General features: G+C 45.9%; 1 pseudogene; it reads right to left on the bottom strand.

The window, feature by feature from the left end:
* The window catches only part of LOC115129176 (partitioning defective 3 homolog B-like), a 117,980-nt pseudogene extending 99,236 nt beyond the window's left edge, over positions 1 to 18,744 (bottom strand).
* Between the last annotated feature and the right edge of the window lie 748 nt (positions 18,745 to 19,492).

Below are 19,492 nucleotides of genomic sequence, written 5' to 3'. Positions count from 1 at the left end.
AGGACTGTTTGTCGTGTTTGTTGTTTTGTCTAGTGTTGCATATTTCATTAAATAATATGAACACTTACCACGCTGCACCTTGGTCCTCCTCTCCTTCCCCAGACGACAAGCGTTACAGATGTATGTGTATTTTGGGTATGTTATTTAACTGTTAGATATTACTTGTTAGATATTACTACACTGTCAGAGGTAGAAGCACAAGCATTTCCCAACACCCCCAATAATATCTGCTAAACACGTGTATGTGACCAATAAAATTGTCTTTGATTTGCAGAGGATACATTCATTTGAGTTAACTGCACCTCAGATTACAGCCAAAATAAATGCTTGACAGAGTTCAAGTAACAGACACATCAACATAAACTGTTCAGAGGAGACTACGTGAAATAGGCCTTTATGGTCAAATTGCTGCAAAGAAAACACTACTAATAATACCAATAATAAGAAGATACTTGCTTGGGCCAAGAAACACGAGCAATGGACATTAGATCACTGGAAATCTGTCCTTTGGTCTGATGAGTCCAAATGTTTGATTTATGGTTCCAACTGCCGTGTCTGAGACGCAGAGAAGGTAAACGGTTCCCACCGTGAAGCATGGAGGAAGTGGTGTGATGGTGTGGGGTGCTTTGCTGGTGACATTGTCACTGATTTATTTAGAATTCAAGGCACACTTAACCAGCATGGCTACGACAGCATTCTGCAAGGATACGCCATCCCATCTGGTTTACTCCTAGAGGGACTATCCTTTGTTTTTCAACAGGACAATGACCCAACACACCTCCAGGCTGTGTAAGGGCTATTTGACCAATGAGAGTGATGGAGTGCTGCATCAGATGACCTGGCCTCCACAAACACCCGAAATCAACCCAAATGAGATGGTTTTGGATGAGTTAGACCGCAGAGTGAAGGAAAAGCAGCCAACAAGTGCTGAGCATATGTGGGAACTCCTTCAAGATTGTTGGATAACCATTCCTCATGAAGCTGGTTGAGAGAATTCCAAGAGTGTGCAAAACTGTCATCAAGGCGAATGGTGGCTACTTTGAAGAATCTCAAATATATAATATATTTTGATTTGTTTAACACTTTTTTGGTTACTACATGATTCCATATGTGTTATTTCATAGTTTTGATGTCTTCACTACTATTATACAATGTAGAAAATAGTAAAAAAATTATGAAAAACACTCGACTGAGTAGGTGTGTCCGAACTTTTGACTGGTAGTGTAGGTAAATTGCAGTTGGTCCAGAACAAAGCAGCGTGTATCGCCCCTAGATGTACACGGAGGGCCAGTGTCAGTAACATGCATGTCAATCTCTCCTGGCTCAAAGTTAAGGAGATTGACAGCATCAATATTGGTCTTTGTGCGATGTACTGATGTGTTGAAGGTCGCAAACTGTCTCTTCAAGCAGTTGGCACACAGTTCAGACACTCATCGGTACAACACAAGACACGCATCCAGAGGTCTCTTCACAGTCCCCAGGTCCAGAACAGAGGCTTGGAAAAAACACAGTATTAAATCGAGCCATGAAGACATGGAACTCTCTGCCACACCAGGTATCTCAAGCTAGCAATAAAACCAGGGTTTAAAAAAACATCTAAAATAATACATTACTGCACAAAAGGGGACTGTGAAGAGAAACATCTGTTTTATATATCTTGTATTGTAATTTGCACTGTATTATGCATTAGACCTAGATATAGTATGTATGTACTGAGATGTAGACTGTGTGAGACGTTTTAAAGTGATGTAGTTCAATCCTTGACTAACAATGTTCTGTACCATGTATTATGTCATGCTTCATGTGGACAGAAAGAGTAGCTGCTGCTTTTGCAGCGGCTAATGGGGATCCTAATGAATACCAAATACCTCTGAGAGAAGAGTTTATAAGTCCAGTTTGAGGCTTCCATCGAAGTACTGATGTACTAGTATTGCTCAAGTACCTCATCTCCCTGTTCCCAGTGCAGGCCTTATCTACACAGGGACACAACACCTGCCCTACTGCTTTCATCTGATCTGTGGAAAGAGATGGGAACCAGGGGAGTTCAGAGTGTATCTATCAACTCCAAGTGTCACTACAGTGATGGAGTGTGGCCCTCAGTGGAAGAGTCTAGAAAGGGCCCTCAATCCGATCCACCCGAAAAGAGAAAAGTCTAAGAAAAAATTCTGAGCACACTGCCAGAGGGCCGAGGTCAATGGGGTCACCAGGGGTCAGAGGTCAGGGGAACTGAAACAGATGTGGGCTTCAGACTGGACAGGACTGCTGAGTATCGGGGTTTACAGAGTAAAGAGAAACAGATGGGACAGAGAGAGCCGGAAGATAGAAGGAAAGAGACAGTAGAAAGGGAACCAAGGTGGAGAGAGAGACAGAAAGAGAGCAGGCTGAGCGAGAATTGGAAAGAGGAAAAGAGAGACAACAGAGAAAGGAAACATTGAGATAGAAAAAAGACCGAAGCAAAACAGCACCATTCATTCCTGCTTCTGTACCTTGAAGGTGGCCCCTCCGCGAATGATGGACTTGATGAAGATGCCCAGGTCCTCGCCCTTCTCCCGGGACTTGTTGCCCTTGAGGCTGATGCCCAGGCCGGCCGAGCCAGTGTCGTTCAAGAGCACCTCGACCATCAGCTGCTCCCGCCCATCCTCCAGCACCAGGGGGCTTGCCTCCTCCCTTTTCTGAAAGAGGGAAGGAGAAGAAGAGGACAGAGAGAGAGAGATTGTTTTGATAGTGAAACAAGCATAGGGCAGTTAATGAAAATAAAAAAAATACAACGCTGAGAGTGAAATAGACACACAGAAAATGAAACATCTCGTCAATATGAGAACTCATCGAATGAGGATGACAGGGAGAGGGAGCGGGAGAGGACGAAAGAAAAAGGTAACAGAGAAGGTGAAAGAAAAAGGTGAAAAGGGTCAAACACAAAAGAAGAGGGATATTTGCATTATGGATCCAAGGTGGTGGAAAACGGGTGAGGGGATGAAGAATACATTTTAAAAAAGAGGAAGAGGATGATGGGAAGTGAGAAGGAGCAGGTGGTGAGAAAGAGAGAACGAGGGAGGAGAAGGCAGGCAGAGAGGTAATTCCATTTGAACATGAAAGGCAGACAGAGAGCGTGCCATTTCAAAAGGAAGCACAATAACCTTTTTATACATCCTTCTAGAGAGCGATGGAGGGAGGGCGACAGGGGGATCATTTAAAAGTAATAACCCATCCCTGGAGATACCCACTCTCCCATTCACTCTCTCTCCCCCCCGCAGTCTTTCTCCCCCTCTTTTCTCTCTCCTCCTTCATCCCACTCTTAACGTGAACAAAATGACCCGGTGGTTCGGGGAGCGAGAATTGGCTACCAAATGAAAGAAAGAGAGAGAGAGAGAGGGGGAGAGAGAAGACAAAGAAATGGCAACAAAAGAAAAGAAAAATGTCTGTCATTATGACAGAGTGGTGAGAGAGAAAGTGGTGCTAGGGTTTTTTCACCAGGGAAACGGGCCTGTAAAGAGGTGCTTTGAGGCTCTTTCACATAGCCGGCCTATTTTCCTGTGAGGAGGAGAGCGAACAACGCAGGTGGGGAAAAATACTGTGTGTACTGTATATGTTTACATTTGTTAACAATAATGGTGTGTGTTACGCCACATTAGTCCAAACTAAGAGACACCGAGTGTGTATGTGAAGTGTCTGATTTTGTTTTTGCACAGCTGCCCAATGTAAAATCCAAAAGCTCATTGAGCTGCTTTCCTTCATACCTTATCTGTTATTGGAAGCAGATTTATTTTGAACCTCCCAGGTTGCCATATAATATGGCCAGCGGTCTAGCGACAGAGGCAGGAAAGAACGGCTCAGTGTAGCTTTACAGGTTTCTCACTATAATCCCACTAGTGTTGGGTGACATTCACCTGAGTCCTGAGGAGGCCCTTGTTTAGCCAACAGAACACCCCCACTGTTCTCCACCCCTTGATCCTCAGCAGGGGAAGACCTGACAGCCTCTTTACCTGGGTAGAGCCCCTTAGGAAAATGGGCAGTCTAGTCTGGGGCCTCACTCTCATGGAGCTCCATCACCATCACCTCGAGCTATTGTGGAAACTCCGTTGTACACTGAGTAGTAAAGATGGGAAGCTTTCATTCGGAACGAGGCTCCATTTATTCTTTATTCAATGGAGTCAGTGAGAAGACTGATGCAAGGATCCAGCAATCCAGCTCAGACTAGACACTTTGACAGCTGACGTGACAGACAGACGGGTCTCGTTGGGCATCTCTATCCCTGACACACATCCATAAGGGAGAGGAGGAGAAGAGGAGAGGTGGAATCTGAAGAGACGTAACAGCTGCAGGATATTCCATTGTCAGTGTAAAAGGGGAGAGATATTCCAGCAGCACTTTGTAACTAAAGTTATTTAAACTTTTTTATGAATGTCTTTGGTTTGATCTGTTGATGCAAAGAGCTGTCTTTTTGGGTCACTGTGTGGCAGGCTAAGTTAAACACACACACACGATATGTCCACCGTTCTTAAGAGACTAAACCACATTTAAACAGCCAACTAAATCTCCCGGTATAAGACACACACCCCTGGTGGTCCACACACACACACATAATCCCCCCCCCACCCCACACACACACAGAGCAAAACCCTTCCATTCCTGAGCCCTGTGGCTCCACTGGCGCACAACACGCCTCATTGTCTCTCCTCAAGTGCTTGTTAACAGGCTTTAAGAGGGGAGACCACCCTTGATCAGAGGAACGAGGAAGACAAAAGGAACCTTTCTACACATGGGGAAGAAGAGGTGGGGGTGTAAGGAGACCGATTAATACACACTCCTGTCAGCCGGGCTTCTGAAAAGACGCTTTTCAAAGTGGCAGATTAGCGACGAGAGCGACATTCAATTAAGATGAGATCTTTCTCGCTACTGCTCGATCGGAGAGAAATGAAGTCTGCCAATTATTGGAAGTAGTGTTGAGTTCTTATGTTCCCTGTACCTGTGCCTCAGTAGGGGGAGGAGGGGAAGCCAAATTGCTGATGGTTGGGATCATTTGTGTGTGTGTGTGTGTGTGTGTTTGTGACCTTGAGTGGTTAGCTACCATGGTTCCAGGACACAACCACCCTGGTGCTAACCCAAGAATGAGAAAAGAAGTGCAGAGGAGTGGAGAAGGGAGAGGAAGCAGCTCTATGCGTGATGGGCATGCCGACAGCTCTATGCGTGATGGGCATGCAGAGGTGTAGGTGACCACCACGCTGAGCTTGTCCGAAGACGGACGGACAGACAGAAAGACAAAAGGAGCTTTCGACCAACGCAGCTCACTTTTAAAGGCGAGTCGAGACTGATTTAGATCTACAAACCACCTTGCATCACAAATTCAATCCGAAGGACAAACTAAACACTGACAATCAAGTCCAGATCAGGTTTTATCATTAAGTTATTCTTGAAAGGCGAGGATCACACCTCGATACAAGAACAGGCCCGGGACCCAGTCACCTATTCTTATTGTCTAAGTAACCGGAGTCACGTTCTGCGCATGTGCAAATTGAACTTGAAGCTATCATTTCACTTCTAAACAAGGGCTTCAGCTCATCTGATGGACAGCACAGTTTGTGGCTTGTATGAATATTTCCAAACAATATTAATAAGCATGTGGCAGTAATTTAGATGGCAGTATACTCTGAGCGTATAAAACATTAAGAACCCCCCCCCCCTTTCCCCTCATAAGGGCCTCATTTCATCAGGGCATGGACTCTTCAAGGTGTCGAAAGCATTCCACGGGGGCGCTTTCCTAGCCACCGTGCTTTGTTTTTCCTAGCCACCGTGCTTCAACATCTGCATTGCTTGCTGTTTGGGGTTTTAGGCTGGGTTTCTGTATCGAACTTGGTGACATCGGCTGATTTAAAAGGGCTTTAAAAATCAATTTGATTGATTGATTGACTCCAATGATTCTCACAGTTGTGTCAAGTTGGCTGAATGTCCTTTGGGTAGTGGACCATTCTTGATACACACAGGAAACTGTGGAGCATGAAAAACCCACCAGCATTGCAGTTCTTGGCGCACTCAAACCAGTGCGCCTGGCACCTACATCCATCCCCCGTTCAAAGGCACTTTGTGCGGAGTCAGAAGACTATTTTTAGCTTAGGGGTTAGGTTTAGGTTTACACATGGGGTTACAATAAGGGTTAGGGTAAGGGGTTAGGTTGAGGAGTTAGGTTGAGGGAAAACAGGATTTTGAATGGAAGTACATTTTAGGTCCCAACAAGGACAGAATAACAACGTACGTGTTACCGGCCAAATTGTCCGGGAGAAAGAAAAAAAAACGATGCAAAATCATGCCCCATTGACCTCATGCTTTATTCATTGATGGAAATACCAATGTGCTTCAACTTCAAAGGCAAAACGATTACAGGCTAATAAATCCTCAAGCTGCTTGGAAATTAGTGTCGGGTGTGTGTGTGTGTGTTTCTATTTCTACTCACACATAAGACGTCAGGTCTTCATAAGGGACTTTAGCTGAAGATTGTGTTGATTGTCCTTGTTTCCAGTGTGCCCATCGAGGGGGGATTCTTTCTCCAAAACAGAGTAAATAAGGCCTCAAGAATGCGACTTCTTGAGGATAAAGCATTAAGGCTGATGGGCATCACAAGCTGCTCCAAGGAGTTGGGCAGTTTTGACTTCCCAGCAGCAGCGGTTCTGTTGTTGGGGGGGAGGGGTAAATAGAGGCTAAATGGATGGGTCTTTGTATTGGGGGCTTTGTGAGCGCAGCTGCAGTATTAGGGTTGTGACTGAGGCAGAATAAGGAGAGAAGACAAGTGTTATGTATGTATGCGTTTGCTGTACAACGGACCACAATTGCATCTAAATGTGGAAGTTTAAGGTATTGGAATGAGTTGTGGTCGATTGTGTGTGTGTTGCGCCTGCCTGCATAAGTTCTGTCTGTGAGCATTGCTAAACTTGAGTGAGGGTGAACATGTACATGAGTTTGAAGGACATGAAACTATATTTGAGGAGGAGGCCTGCAGAGAAGATAAGGGGTTCATCTTTAAGGGAATCTAACTTCAACAGCCCAGATAAAGACAGAGTTCAAAAAGAACAAGATAAGAGGAAGTCAAGAAGCACCTTAGCGTGGATGTTGTGGAAATGTTGGGTATTTTAATGAGGGCTAATGTGAGCACTGTGTGTATGTGTGCATGCGTGCGTGTTTCCATGTGAATATGCATCGTTCACTACAAAGCGTCGGAGTTGTCCCTCCTGAATGCTTTGAAGTTGAGGAAATTGAATAATGCGAATAATCACAGGAGTAGTGAGTGGCACACAAGGACAGAGCTCTGTTTTCTGAGAGGACCAACACACACACACACAGGACACGCACATGCACACACACACACACATTGCAATACACAGGACACGCACATGCACACACACGCTCCTATAGGGTACCACCGGGGCAGTTGACAGGCAGCTTATTTAGATAAAGGGGTCAAAACACGCCACCCGGGTAGGAGTCAGAAAGGTCTCTGGCCACAGCTAAACGGTCACTTAACACCCGTGTGTGTCGGCACGCACCACTTCCTGCGAGGCCGCAGGGACGTGTGTGTGACTTCCTGTCAGCCTCTGAGTCAACAAACCCAGATAAGGGCAGGAAGAGGAATGGGGCTCTGGGTACGTGTGCTGGGCCTGGGTGTGTGTGTGTGTCAGTGCTTGTTTGGAGGTGAGGGCATGCGTGCAGGGGGGAAAAAGGGCAGTTGAAAGAGGTTGAACGCCTTTCACTAGTAATAGAAAGAGAAAGACGTTTCAAGGGGTAACAACATGTATAAGACAAGGAGGGGAAAGGTGGAAATTCCTGGTAACGTATCTGCATCAAAGATCATGCAGAGTCAAGAGCAATTGAAGGTGGCTAGAGAGAGATAAAGGTGTCTGTTCTCACTAGCTCTCTGGGTAGGAAGATCTCCTCTTGTCTGGCCAGAACCACAGAGACACACTCCCCCTGCTTGGTGCTGCGCAGCATGGCCACCGGCTCCTCCTGAGTTCGATCCGTCAGGTCTACACTGTTCACCTACACACATCACAGGAAAGGGTTCAAATATGTACAGTATATACACAATGTGCTTCACAGTGCATATAAATACATAGAATGAATACCTACACCTAGATCTTTAAAGGTTTAAGGACCACCTTCCAGAAAAAAAATACAACTAGTTTATCAGCCACAGACGGCACTGTTTGAATACTTGAAAAAGTGCTTCCTTCCTCCATTCCATGAAGCAATCACTGATGATTAGAAATGAATGGACAGGTGAATGCCGTGTGGTGGAACACTTGAGTTCACCTATCGAATCATGCCGAATCAGTCATTACTTTAAGGATGGCAGGAAGGATGCACTTTTAAGGAATTCAAAGGTCAGAGGTCAAATGACTGTTTCACCTCCAGGATGTGGTCGCCAGGCTGCAGGCGGCCATCTTTGATGGCGGCGCCCCGGGCAAGGATGCTCTTGATCAGGATGGGCCCCGGGCCATGGACTGTCGAGTCACCACGGTGAAACCCAGCCCCTCGGTACCTGGAGAGGAACGATAGAGGGACAGAGAGGGGGAAAGAAAGAGAATGATGAAGAGATGAAAAAACAAGAGCGATAGAAGTTGAGTGGGGGACAGAGGGATATTATCAGCTATCCTGATAACAGTCTTAGCTATACCATCTTTCTTTTCCTTGATTGGATTGATTAGGATCCCCGTTAGCTGACGCCAATGCCTGGGGTCCAACATAACGAAAAAGAGATTACACACAAAATACTTGACAGTTTACAGACATTCACACGTAGTGTGTGCGCGTGCATCAATCAGTTACACATACATGTCAGTACATACACACAACAACAAGTGACATGGGTGAGAGGCATTGTGTCGTGTGGCGTTGCTTTATTTGTTTTTTGAAACCTGGTTTTCTGTTCACTTGCGCTTTATAAGACGTAAGGGAGTTCCATGCACTCATGGCTCTGTATAATACTTTATGTTTCCTTGAATTTGTAGTTAATTTTACAAGCGCTCCACACCTGTTGAATATAGCCGGTGTCAGCAAACGTCGGCAAAAAAAGCGTAATTAAATTGTTGCCAGCAGCAAAGTAACAGTCACCAACGCTGTGGATAACATGAAAACTGCCTAACCAGCTCTGCTAGGGCGAGTAGAATGGTCAGAGTGGTCTCATTTGTGTCTGGAAGTAGCTAGCCAACGTTAGCTTGGGTGCTTGACGTTTTAAGGTCAGAACTCTCAAATTAACCCTACTCCTCGGCCCGAGCGTCCAGTGTGCGCTCCGAGAGCGAAACGCTCTGAATTTATGAGTGTACTCTGGCACTCCATATTGGATTTAAGAACTCACACGAATGTAAAATGTCAAACTAGAGGGCCTCCCGAGTGGCACAGTGGTCTACGGCACTGCAGTCCTAGCTGTGCCATGGGAGACCCATGGGGCAGCGCACAATTGGCCCAGCGTCGTCCGGGTCAGGGGAGGGTTTGGCCGGCAGGGATGTCCTTGTCCCACCGCGCACTACTGACTCCGCACAACAACACGGTCGCCAGGTGTACTGTGCTTCCGGGTTAAGTGGACATTGTGTCAAGAAGCAGTGCGGCTTGGTTGGGTTGTGTTTCAGAGAACGCATGTCTCTCGACCTTCGCCTCTCTCGAGTCCGTACAGGAGTTGCAGCGACGAGACAAAATTGGATACCACGAAATTGGGGAGGAAAAGGGGTAATAAAAAGTCTAACTAGCCATTTGTTATGCTAACTAACTAGCAACAGCATCAACTTCCGGTAGACAGGCGGAGAGCTAGTACGCTCAACTGAACAGTATGCTAAAATGAACGAATAATATATAGTATGTAGTATATACTCATTATGTAGTGTACAGTGCATTAGTATGGGTATTCGAACACAGCTTAGGTCTTTCTTTGCAGCACTTGATCATATGACTGGACAACAATCATGATAAGATAAAACTAGAGCCTGCAGGACTGGAGTGTGGTGTCAAAAAAGCAGAGCATTTACGGACAGACCTGTCCCCATCATCACGACCCCACATCATCCCATCACGTCGCAATAAGGTCACTTGGTGTGCTAATAAATGGGTGACATCTCCCCACTTGCCCTGCATCCTGTGTGGGGCTTAGTGGGTTCCTCCTGAGTAAACTGGTGATCAACTTCCACTGGTCTGCTGTGGGGCGCTCTCTGCTAGCACCATATTCCCTTTATAGTGCACACGGGTCCTGGTCAAAAGTAGTGGTACTATAAATGGAATAGGGTGCTATTCGGGATGCAGACCTCAGCCAAAAGCCAGCGGAAAAACGTTTTTCTTATGTGGATTAAGAGGAGGACTGCCTTCAATTTCACGTGTGAGCAGGCCTCACAATGCCTGATGGAGGAAGGTGAAGGGAGAGAAGGAAGGTGAGGGGAGGGAGAGAGAGGTATCCGGAGATATCATTCCCTCTCGCATGGCTCCTCTCCCTGTGGACTCACAGTTTGATTTCAAGAGTGCTTGTGTGTGTGTGTGTGTGTCCAAGCTCACATGTGTATTTATTTGTGTGTTTGTGCATGCACGCCTGTGTGTGCACGTGCCTCCAAGCAATGAGTGAAAACTGCCACCTTGGTGAGCAGTGGAGAAAAGTCAAAAGAGGCATACTAAAAGATAGTGAGTGATAAAATCTCATCTGGCAGCTAAGCTTCTGCCTACCTTCCATTAACGCTACTAAACCTCCTAGCAGTCACTCACAGTGGGAGAGTAGTCTTTAAAAGGGGAAATCATTATTTGCTACATCCATTTTTTGACTTATAAATTACTGGTATGTACCCAATGATTCTTGATGAATGTAATTTATGAATGCCTTATGAGCTTAGTTCAACTGTCGTACCCCATCAGATCACAAAATATAAGCTTGTTTGCTCCCAAGTGGCACAGCGGTCTAAGGCACTGCATCTTAGTGCTAGAGGCGTCACTGCAGACACCCTGCTTCAAATCCAGACGATATCACATTTGGCTCAGTTTCGTCCGGGTTTGGCCGTCATTGTAAATAAGAATTTGTTCCTAATTGACTTGCCTAGTTGAATAAAGGTTAAATAAATAAAATATACATTTACTCAAATGTTTGTAAACAAAGTAAATGTAAAAAAATCATTTAAAAAGCACAATATAGCCTCAAAACATGGTTATAACTATCTAAACTATTGATTTGAGAGTGGTTACATTTCTCCAGCCCCATACCTCAGCTTTATACCGAAACAGGGGCGGGGATAAATTATTGTTTCTACAGCTGATTGACGCTTTAACCATGGAAGAGCACAACCACAATCTAAGGCTAGGTTTACACAGGCAGCCCAATTCTGATCTTTTGGCAAAATATCTGATATGAATAATAACAGAATTGGGCTGCCTGTGTAAACACAGCCTAAGAACTCAGTTCCCAATTTATCCGTTTTCTAGGATGATTAATTTCACTGAATCGACTGGATTGAAAACTAAATTGACCCCAACACAGCAACACATTATACCTTTACTAAAGTACAACAATCTGTTGTGGGGCTTAGTGGGTTCCTCCTGGTTCAATTGCTGCAAAGAAAACACTACCAAAGGACACCAATAATAAGAAGAGACTTGCTTGGGCCAAGAAAAACAAGCAATGGACATAAGACCGGTGGAAATTTGTCCTTTTGTGGTTCCAACCGCTGTGTCTTTATGAGATGCGGTGTGGGTAAACAGATGATCTCTGCATGTGTATTTCCCACCGTAAAGCATGGAGGAGGTAGTGGTGTGATGGTGCTTTGCTGGTGACACTGTCTGATTTACTTAGAATTCAAGGCACACTTAACCAGCATGGCTGCCATAGCATTCTGCAGCGATACGCCATCCCATCTGGTTTGGCCTTAGTGGTACTATAATTTGTTTATCAACAGGACAATGACCCAACACACCTCCAGGCTGTGTAAGGGCTATTTGATCAAGAAGGAGAGTGATGGAGTGCTGCATCAGATGACCTGGCCTCCACAATCCCCCGACCTCAACCCAATTGAGATGGAAAAGCAGCCAACAAGTGCTCAGCATATGTGGGAACTCCTTCAAGACTGTTGGAAAAGCATTCCAGGTGAAGAGAATGCCAAGAGTTTGCAAAGCTGTCATCAAGGCAACTGGTGGCAATTTGAAGAATCTCAAATATAAAATATATTTAGATTTGTTTAACACTTTTTTGGTTACTACATGATTTCATAATGTGTTATTTCATCGTTTTGATGTCTTAAGTATTATTCTACAATGTAGAAAATAGTCAAAATAAAGAAAAACCCTTGAATGAGTACTGTAGGTTTTCTAAAACTTTTGACCGGTAGTGTACATCGAGATTGCCAGGCAGTATATTAACTATCTGCTATCTAACCATCTGCCCAACATTTATTGACTTGATTAATTACATAATTCTTAGCTAAGTGGTATAGTCATGCGATTCATTGGCTATCTACTCCGATTTCAGAGCACTCTCGTGCAGAATAATACGGCCGATGTCAGTAAACATCAGCAAAATAAAAAAGTTATTTAATTGTTGCCAGCAGCACAATTACAGTCACCAACGCACTGGATAACACGAATAGCCTAACCAGCTCTGCGAGGGCAAGTAAAATGCTCAGTGAGGTGTTCTCTCATTCGTGTCTGGAAGTAGCTAGCCAACGTTAGCCAGTTAGCTTGGGTGCCTGACTGCCATTGAATGCTCGGATCAACCCTTTTCCACGGCCAGAGCGTCCAGTGTGCGCTCTGTACTCTGACAACGCTCTGGATTTACGAATGCCCAGAGCACACTCTGGCACTCCAGATTGAATTTACGAACACACCCGAAATCGTAAAATGTTTAGTTAGTCATTTGTTAAGCTAACAAGCTAGCAAGAGGTTGCATAGCAGCAGCATCAACTTCCGGTAGACAGGCGAAGCTCTAGTACGCTCAACTGAAAGGATATACTGTAGTTCGTTTCTAGTATACTAAAATGAACTAATAGTATGAAGTATATACCCATTAAGTATGTAGTATACAGTATGTTAGTATGGGTATTCGAACACAGCTATACCCCCTTTTCCATAGTGCTTCCATACCTTTCCTCCGCTCTATCTTCAGCTTCCGGCCTCACTTCTGGTTGGCCAGGTTAGGGAGCCCAGTGGGACTCTTTCCCCGGGACAGGGGGCTCTCGCTCACCCCCACCGCCGTGGGGGAGGCTCCATCCCGATATCTGACCACCGGGGCTGGGGACACACTGAGGGGCATCTCCTCTGGGACGTGCCCAGTCTGGTACTCCCATAGCGGGGTGAGAGAGGCTGGCAGATCGGGGTCTTGGAGCGGAGGACACGGAGCTCTGGACGTCTCGGCTCCAGTTTGGGACTGATCTGCTCTGGTTTCACGGTTTCTGGTTTCACTTCTGGTTTAGCGGCCATTTTTTGGTGGATCATGAGGGGGCTCTTGGCTTTGGGGACGGAGTCGTGACTGTTGGTGAAGAGCTGCCCGACGAGGCGTTTCTCGTATCGCTGCTTGTTAGCCAGCGGCAGGATCTCCAGGCGCACCAGAGGGGAACACATGGCCTGACGGAACACTTCCTGGGACCTGTGGGTGTGAGGAAGTGACATCATCAATGTCCGCCTCTGGAGGACATGACTGAAGGTTGAGAATACTGTTATATCAGACTTAATTGTACGGTTTTCCACTATGTACACCAAGCACAGAGCTTCCATTGGTATCAACACCAGTACAAACTCAAGCTTAGGTCACAGACTAGACCCTCAAGAGTCAATTCACTAGAGACAAGTAGTCTTTAGACAAGTAATAGTAGTAGTCACTAGCAGCAACTGCTTATCCAGAACCAGTGTCAGACCTATTGTCAAGCCTCTTCTGGGCTATACTATCAGATCTAACAAGGTCCACCTCTTTTACTGGGCATTTCATTCAGGTAGGGGATTAGACAATCCTCCTTGATGCCCACCAATTCCTTCTCTTTTTACTGTTTGTCTATCTCTTATCTTTCTCACTCACTAGCCCCACTCCTTTTGAAGTCTAACCAAATGCTGTGATGGTCATAAATGAACCTATTCCCGACAACAGTGAAGCGAGAGAATGAGTGTTTCTCGCTTTCGTTTTCTCTCTCACACGCTTTTGTTGCTGTGGAGATGGGGTGTGAGATAAATCCAGGAATAGGGAGGATTTGTAAGAGCAGGGATTAAGAAGGGCTCCTAATAAAAGGGAAAATAAAAGGGAAACTGAGTGACAGACCGGCCTCATACTGGTAGATTTGTGATAGTGTAGGGCAGGCTTGCATCCAAAATGACACAGGACGCGTCTCAAATGGCAACCTATTCCCTACATAGTGCACTACTTTTGACCAGGGACTCATGGGTCAAAAGGAGTGCACTATAAAGGGAATACAGAGACATTTGAAACTCATCCTGCGATAGCGTAGAGCCGAGGTACGTACTGGGCAAATGTCTTGTCCATTAGCTCGGTGCCGCTAATCTGAACGATGCACTCATCCTCCCGGAAAAGGCCCTCTCTCTTGGAGCGACTGTTCGCCTCGATACTTTTAATGTGCAGGCCCAGGGTCCTGAGAACGGATGATAAACACAGTCTGAACACACACACACAAACAGCCTTCAATGCATGGGTAGGGAATGTGTAAGAGAGTGCGTGAAAGTGAGTGCGTTACATTGAGCGAGTGAAAGTGAGTGTGTGTGCGTTCCTCACCGTCCACTCAGCGAGGAGCAGTAGGGGACGACATGGATCCCCAGCGGTCCCTGTTCTCCAGAGAGCTCCCCACTGTCTCGGTCAGGGGGCTGAAGAGACAAAACACACAGTCAAGAGATAGGGAGTTTGTGTTTGTCAATCTCACTCACGCACAAAAATGGTAACAGGAACACAGATACCTACAAATAGGAACACACACAGTAATACATACACCCGCAACCCTTTTCTAGAGTACGTTCAGTCTTTACATTTACAAGATTTTACTGGCACTTGTGAGATGAACACACACACACACACACGCACACACACACACACACACACACACAAACACACACACACAGGGGTTAAAGCAACAACAAATACATCTATCTCTGGGTGCAAGTTAACCTCCCCTTTCATGTAAAAAAGTAATGACCATAGTGCTTCTAGGGAAAGAGGATTATTTTGTACATTTATTTACCTGCAAGTTTGACCAATTCCAATCCCCTTGCTTAAGGGGTCCTGTGTCCTTTGAGATAATTTTTTACGAAGAAGGACTGAGAAGCTCAGTTCTGATTACTTTTTAAAAAGGACATTCTACTCCCAAATGAATAAAAATGTCATTATACTGACACCATCTAAAATATAATTTCCACCTCGAGAAATTAGCCCAATAACATATTGGTAAGAATTGAGTAAAAATGCGTAAAAATTTGTGCCATTAGCAGTTTTAGTTGAGCGCCGCGGTGGTGGTGAGCATTATAGATTGTTTAATTCCCTTCATCTGAACATCAGTGTCAGCAACAATCGTGCATGTCAGTCCAGCACACAAAGCGTAACAGTGAAAATAAAGTTTTGTATTTCGTAGAACAGACATGCTTCTGTATTAGGCTGGCATCTCCAAACCAGCCCACCCCCGAACACCCCAGAGACTTTTATCGTGGATCTACACGGATCTCAAAAAACGACCTCTCTAGAATCCATATGATCTATATACGTTGCAGTGACAGAACTTAAACACTTGCAAAACAGAGACCAAAAACAGAGTCACACTCTCTCCCCCTTCCCTCGCTCTCTGAGCCAGACAGTGGTTGAGTGAACAAGGTCAAGGTGAATTAACTGGCATTTACATGGTCCAGCTGCGCTTATGCAAGCGTGTGAAACCTGCCCTGTCAGGTTGTGTAAGTATGATGCTGGAGCGTGGTGGAGCGGAGAGGTGTGTGATGCTAGGTTTAGCTGCTTGCCTTTCGAACGTGATTGGTTTCAGGCCACAGGGCATGCTGCCCTTCGACCTAGTGTGTGTCCCAAATGGCACCCTTTTCTATATATAGTGCACTACTTTCGACAAGAGCCCCATGACTTTGTTCAAAAGTGGTGTATTATAGAGGGAACATGGTATCATTTGCGACGCATTCCAAGACTGTATACACACACCCTCTACTGTAACAAATCTTTTTCGCGTACACACATACCAGGCTGCCATTAGACCCTAGTAGACAGAGGGGAAGGATTCTCACAGTGAATGTGCATAGATTTACCAACACACCACTGAGCAGGGGAATGGAGCTAATGGCTAGATCTGGCTGGCCACAAATTTACACACGTACACACTCAAATGTGCATCAAAAGACCCTGTATGCCCAGTTGAGAACCGGGATACTGCCTCTGGAAATTGAAGTATGTAGGTCCAATGCCAGCGATGAAGAAAAGCGGCTATGTACAGCCTGCCATTTAGGGAAGAAGAATGAACGGGATGGAGAATGAATGGTACTTTCATTTTACTGTACTTTTACTGTAAACCATAGCAATTCTGGATTAGTGATTAAGACAAACTTGAATGGATATTTAGAAAAATAAGTGTTCCTGGGTGCAAATGTTATTTCCAAAGCTTAGAAGATAAGACAATGTTATGTTTTAAGTTTAAACTATTTTCATTTCCCTAGGAAGGCTTTCTGAACACGTCTACATTAATGTGGATGCTACCATGATTCAGGATAATCCTGAAAGAATCATGAATAATTGTGTGAGAGCGTTACAGAGGCACAAAGATACCCCCACGAGATGCTATCCTCTCACCATTTCCAGTACCAGGGGAGGTGAACCTCTCACCATTACCGGCACCAGGGGAGGTGAACCTCTCACCATTACCGGCACCAGGGGAGGTGAACCTCTCACCATTACCGGCACCAGGGGAGGTGAACCTCTCACCATTACCGGCACCAGGGGAGGTGAAGCTCTCACCATTACCGGTACCAGGGGTGGTGAAGCTCTCACCATTACCGGTACCAGGGGAGGTGAAGCTCTCACCATTACCGGTACCAGGGGAGGTGAAGCTCTCACCATTACCAGTACCAGGGGAGGTGAAGCTCTCACCATTACCAGTACCAGGGGAGGTGAAGCTCTCACCATTACCAGTACCAGGGGAGGTGAAGCTCTCACCATTACCAGTACCAGGGGAGGTGAAGCTCTCACCATTACCAGTACCAGGGGAGGTGAACCTCTCACCATTACCAGTACCAGGGGAGGTGAACCTCTCACCATTACCAGTACCAGGGGAGATGAACCTCTCACCATTACCAGTACCAGGGGAGGTGAACCTCTCACCATTACCAGTACCAGGGGAGGTGAAGCTCTCACCATTACCAGTACCAGGGGAGGTGAAGCTCTCACCATTACCAGTACCAGGGGAGATGAACCTCTCACCATTACCAGTACCAGGGGAGATGAACCTCTCACCATTACCAGTACCAGGGGTGGTGAAGCTCTCACCATTACCAGTACCAGGGGAGGTGAAGCTCTCACCATTACCAGTACCAGGGGAGGTGAAGCTCTCACCATTACCAGTACCAGGGGAGGTGAAGCTCTCACCATTACCAGTACCAGGGAGGTGAAGCTCTCACCATTACCAGTACCAGGGAGGTGAAGCTCTCACCATTACCAGTACCAGGGGAGGTGAAGCTCTCACCATTACCAGTACCAGGGAGGTGAAGCTCTCACCATTACCAGTACCAGGGGAGGTGAAGCTCTCACCATTACCAGTACCAGGGAGATGAACCTCTCACCATTACCAGTACCAGGGGAGGTGAACCTCTCACCATTACCAGTACCAGGGAGGTGAAGCTCTCACCATTACCAGTACCAGGGAGGTGAAGCTCTCACCATTACCAGTACCAGGGGAGGTGAAGCTCTCACCATTACCAGTACCAGGGGAGGTGAAGCTCTCACCATTACCAGTACCAGGGGAGGTGAAGCTCTCACCATTACCAGTACCAGGGGAGATGAACCTCTCACCATTACCAGTACCAGGGGTGGTGAAGCTCTCACCATTACCAGTACCAGGGGAGGTGAAGCTCTCACCATTACCAGTACCAGGGGAGGTGAAGCTCTCACCATTACCAGTACCAGGGGAGGTGAAGCTCTCACCATTACCAGTACCAGGGGAGGTGAAGCTCTCACCATTACCAGTACCAGGGGAGGTGAAGCTCTCACCATTACCAGTACCAGGGGAGGTGAAGCTCTCACCATTACCAGTACCAGGGGAGGTGAAGCTCTCACCATTACCAGTACCAGGGGAGGTGAAGCTCTCACCATTACCAGTATAATACAATTATTATGGATATATTAATGTAATAGTTTGTTTAAAATGTTTAAAACAATCCAAATAAAAGTTCTACCACAGCGACAATGTTATTTTTGCGAAGCCTATTAGGAGTTTGGACATATAAAGTTTGTATGTGAAAACTATAACGTTTTATACATTTTTTTAATGTGAACTCACTTCACTTGTGAATAAAAGGGAGGCTTGCGCTACCGTTGCTGACACATGACCAGATCAAATGCACTGCTGGAGCGCTGATTAAGCTCAGAAAACCAGGTGTTTTAATCAGTGTATGCTTACTTCGATTTTGAACTTTCAAGATAAGCAGAGTAAAGCGTTTACATGGCTATTGCCATATTCAGCCTACTGCCATAATCAGTTTAATATCGAAGTATTAGTGTGCATGTAAACGTACTCATTGTCTTACAGGCCCATGTGGGCTGGGCATCCTGAAGATGAATAATACATACGCAAAAACACAACTACTTTCCCTCTCTCTCGCACACACACACACACACACACACACACACACACACACACACACACACACACACAGGGATGACCTGCTGGCTGGCTGCCTGTCCTGCTCATTAGGGCAGTGTAATTAGTTGTGGTTCTGGGGGTCTGCTACAAACACAGGAGAACTGACTATCACTCATACACACAGACAGGAGAGGGAGGGAAGGAAGGTGGAGAAAGAGGGAGAGAGAGAGAAGGAGAACAGGAGCCTGATTAGAGTGGTTATGCATCAAAGAGAAAGGGAGCGAGGGGTAGAGAGTGAGAGGGAGCGCGAGAGAGAGGGAAAGAGGGGGGAGAGAGAGGAATGAGCATCAGGTAAGTCAGCAAAAGAGGAATAAAAGGATGAAAGGGAGGGCGAGAGAAAACGAGATGCAAGCAAATCAACCTGAATGAGCAAGGTAATCAACTGCCTATCATATAAGCCTTTATCAATAACACAGGACCATGTGTTAGTGGAGAGCAGAAAGGACATGGTAGACACACACACACACACACACACTATAGAGAAACACAGATGCACACACTCGCCCTCTCCCTCCCCTTAGCATCCACTTCAGATCCATTTGCTGTTTCCTGAAAGCTACACTAAGACAAACAAATGAGCTTAAAAAGGTAGGTGTGCCGAGGTGGAACAATGGAGGAAAGAAGGGTGTGTGTGTGTTTGAGTGTGCACGTTA

Source organism: Oncorhynchus nerka, linkage group LG5 (assembly GCF_034236695.1).
Source record: "Oncorhynchus nerka isolate Pitt River linkage group LG5, Oner_Uvic_2.0, whole genome shotgun sequence".
In the NCBI taxonomy this organism is placed as follows: domain Eukaryota; kingdom Metazoa; phylum Chordata; class Actinopteri; order Salmoniformes; family Salmonidae; genus Oncorhynchus; species Oncorhynchus nerka.
Note: the sequence above shows the minus strand (reverse complement) of the source record. Positions and strands in the feature narration are given on the sequence as shown.